Raw genomic sequence first — 4,119 nt, 5'->3', positions numbered from 1 at the left:
CCCCATGAGCGATATCACGACGTATACATTTTTTTGGCCTTTTGGACTGTGATCAAATTAATCTATTTTCCGACTCGGCCAAACCTTCTATTAGTTGTATGGTCAGAGTCGGTGGCGACCTTAATCTGAACGTAATAACCCGTAGAAACAGGTTAGTTACAAGTGTAAAATATATTACTTTGGATATGGCGTTGTAAAGAGTACAAACATAGCTCCTAGTTGTGTCACAACATGTGCTAACATTACAACGTTGTAGTAGCTGAATTGTAAAATGCGAATGCCAATAATAACTGAGAATATTTCTGCCTCGACTGTGCCGTGATATGTAACACCACAAACTCTTTGTTTATTAATTTTGCTCATAAACTAAACTAAACTCCTTCCGCACAGGCCAGGCAGACCCAAAGGTACCGACTGGCCGCCGTGTCATCCTCAGACCACAGGCGTCAGTGGATGCGGATATGGAGGGGTCTGTAGTCAGCACACCGTTCTCTCGGCCGTATATCAGTTTCCGAGACACCGACCGGAGTGGCCGTGCGGTTATAGGCGCTACAGTCTGGAGCCGAAAGACCGCTACGGTCGCAGGTTCGAATCCTCCTCGGGTATGGATGTGTGTGATGCCCTTAGGTTAGTTAGGTTTAATTAGTTCTAAGTTCTAGGCGACTGATGACCTTAGAAGTTAAGTCGCATAGTGCTCAGAGCCATTTGAACCAGTTTGAACCAGCTTCCGAGACCGGAGCCACTACTCCTCAATCAAATAGGTCCCCAGTTTGCCTCACAAGGGCTGAATGCAACCCGCTGGCCAACAGCGCTCGGCAGACCGGATGGGTACCCATCCAAGTGCTAGCCCAGCCCGACAGCGCTTAACTTCGGTGATCTGACGGGAACCGGTCTTCTCACTGCGGCAAGGCCGTTGGCAATTTTGCTCATGCTGATGTTATATGTAAGCGCGTTTCCATTAATAACTAATATAGACGCGTCAAATTTTTTTTCAACCTGTGCGTACACACGTAAGCAAATTAAACATTTTTCATGTAAATGGTTTGTTAAATTGTATCGCGATAAGCTTTTGCCTAGACAATCTGTACAGATTTATATGGACACTGTAGATATGATAAATCACATCAGGGATCAGCTTCACTACGTGTTTCTCTTAAGTAATCACACAGTTCCGTGTAACATTTTATTTGCGGGATGATATCTAAATAATGAGCATTATAGCATCAGCTTTAATTTTTCAGTAACGTAGTAAAGCCACATACTGTCAAGTGGCTTGCGGAGTATTCACGTAAATGTAGAGAATTAAATGATTTATAAGAAACATAAAATCGTGGGTAGGATGCAATGTGACTAACATACCAGGAGCGCTAACACGCTGTACTTGTACGAAAGGGGAGTAAGGTTAGATTTCAACGTCTCTTTGAGAGCGGGAGTACTTGAAACGGAGCGAAATATCAATTATAAATTGATGAAGGGAAGTATGATTCATTTCAGCATTCCCACAAAATTATTCAACAGAACATGGGGAAATGTAAATCAGAGTGACCTTTCTGAAGTTTTAATTTCGTTCCTCAAGAATCGACCTCAAATACCTGAACCGCTGTACCTCTCAGGTAAGTGTTGGCATTATTTGAGTTGGTTCAGTTTCATGGAATATCGTCGACGTACCGCTGTGCTGTAAGAGCGCTACGCACGACAACCGAAGGAGTCCTGCTATAAAATGAAATGGCATCCCAGACCACCAACCCTGGTTATCGGGTCGTATGGTGGGCGACAATCAGGTTGGTATACCGCTACGGTCTGGGGCGTATCCAGACACGTCTTCGGCCTGGAATCTCATGGAATGGAGTAGAATTGTCTTCAGTGATGAGCCCCGCTTCGAACTGAGCCCCGATAACCAGTCAACAAGTTAGTTAGGTTTAATTAGTTCTAAGTTCTAGGCGACTGATGACCTTAGAAGTTAAGTCCCATAGTGCTCAGAGCCATTTGAACCATTTTTTTTTTATCTCTCCCCAATTGAGAATGTTTGGAGTACTATTACCAGTGCCCTCCATCCAGCTCGGACTTTTGACGATCTAACGTGCGAATTGGACAGAATTTGACACGCTATATTTCAGAAGGACATAAAATAACTCCGTTAATGAATGCCAAATCGAATAACTGCTTGCATCAGGGGCAGAGGTGGACCAGTGCGTTACTGACTTGCTTATTTGGCGAAGCTCTTTCTCTTGAACCAATCACTTGATTTTTCTGAAATTGTAATCATTTGTTCGTCTGTACATGTACTTTTTTCTGTCTTGGAGCTTACATCTAGTACCATAGTTGCTCCTTTTGAAACTGAAGTCTTGTTTGATCCAGACATCGTGGATGCGATTGCCTATCATGAGTTTCAGCAGCTGATCGTCAAATTATAAGTCAGCGCTTAAAAATGACCCGGTGGTCATTTTGGAGGGCTGTAGTTGATACAGAAGTAGTTCCAGACGGTCATGTATCCTGGCACCGTTGATGTTAGTAAGGACAGTAAAATGGTGTATATCCGCCAGCTGATACTATCGAATCAGCACAGTACGGTGTGTCAACGTGAATGCGTGACAAAATGGTAGAAGGGAACTATCGAGTCTGGACGTGCCCATGACCACGCCGTCAATGACGTTGCCCGGTCTGTTGCTGTGTCGATGTGGAATGTCCAACATGTCTACCGGGAATGGCGTACCAGTCGCTGCCATGTAACACAGGCAGCAATCAGTGGCGAGTGTCACTTCGTGCTAACAACTAGTTTCAAACCAAACAGTAACTGTTGCTGACAGTGAATGCAGTTACACCTCGAACAGCTTCTGACCCAACATTATGAAGCGAACTGCATGTAGTGAACATCTGGAGTCAGGTATCTAGAAAAATGTCAATGCCCACAGCGGCACGTAGAGCTGCACGGCTTCAAGCCAAACAACAGAGAAAATGAGTGCTCCGACGGTCCAAAAAGGCGTGTAACCCGCTGCGTGTGTAGAAGGTAGTCATGTTGGAGGTTGTTAATTGACGTTTTGAGAGTGTTTTCCGTACCACTACGTGGACCCACTCATTCAGGTTGCCGTGAAAGTGAACCAGGATGTGTCTTTCAACATTCTCGCTGACCAACCGTTGCCCTTTCTTCTACATGGTCATGAGGAGTATACTGTGGATATTCACATATTAACCGCTATGGTCGCAGGTGCGAATCCTGCCTCGGGCATGGATGTGTGTGATGTCCTTAGGTTAGTTAGGTTTAAGTGGTTCCAAGTTCTAGAACCAGAGCCATTTGAACCATTTTGATTCACATGTTCCGATATGACAACGGCTTCAACTGGCCTGCTGAGTCAACCGATCTTAAGCCCATTGAAAGTATCGGGCACTATTTGGAACAGAGAATTAAACGTAGGTATCAGAATCCCCGGAATTTCATGGTTCTACGAGATCTAACCATCAACGAGTGGTTTTAGCTGGATCCGGCATACATGAGAAATTTCCTTGACATCCTCGCCGAATTGCGGCCATTATCCAAGCTACATGTAGTGTTAGGTTGTATTAGTGCGATGTCTCCTGGATGTCACTAATTCTTTATGCAGTGTCATTTTGGCGCGTATTTCCAGACTCTACGTAAAATCTTCAAGTAGTTTTACCTCTAAATCTGTTAAGAAATTAACACATACTTTGTTTCCTCCTGTGTAGGCCTTCAGAGAGTCACGTGCCGATTTCAGTTCTTCGTACTGTGACGTCTTGTCTTCCTCTCTCTCCGGCATCCTTAGCCCTTTCACTGGGTTACTTTTTCCTCTCCTCCATCCATTTTGAACCTCTATGGTTTTTCATCTTGCTTTGGCATCCACCCGTATGCAGAATTTATTATAAAATCGTCTCTGTCTATTGCTTCTTCTTCTGTTTGTAAATCTTTCATGACCTCTTGAATCCGGATTGTAGTTGACTTCTTTTGCCGAAAGTATTTGAGGGTCTCAATTATTTTAGAATGATGTAACAACATAAGGGCTTAAACTTCATCCCTGAATTAAGATAGTGTTTTGTGCGTCACAAGTACAAAAACGTCAATAATTCTTTTCTTCTTGTCTTTAAAGTATTCTTAAACTTTGGTAG

General features: G+C 43.7%; 1 pseudogene; it reads right to left on the bottom strand.

Annotated features, from left to right (window-relative positions):
* Nucleotides 1-800: 800 nt before the first annotated feature.
* LOC124723762 lies at nucleotides 801-918 on the bottom strand (annotated as a pseudogene).
* Between the last annotated feature and the right edge of the window lie 3,201 nt (nucleotides 919-4,119).

This window comes from Schistocerca piceifrons, chromosome X (genome assembly GCF_021461385.2).
Source record: "Schistocerca piceifrons isolate TAMUIC-IGC-003096 chromosome X, iqSchPice1.1, whole genome shotgun sequence".
Classification (NCBI taxonomy): Eukaryota; Metazoa; Arthropoda; class Insecta; order Orthoptera; family Acrididae; genus Schistocerca; species Schistocerca piceifrons.
This window is presented reverse-complemented; position numbering and strand designations above follow the sequence as displayed.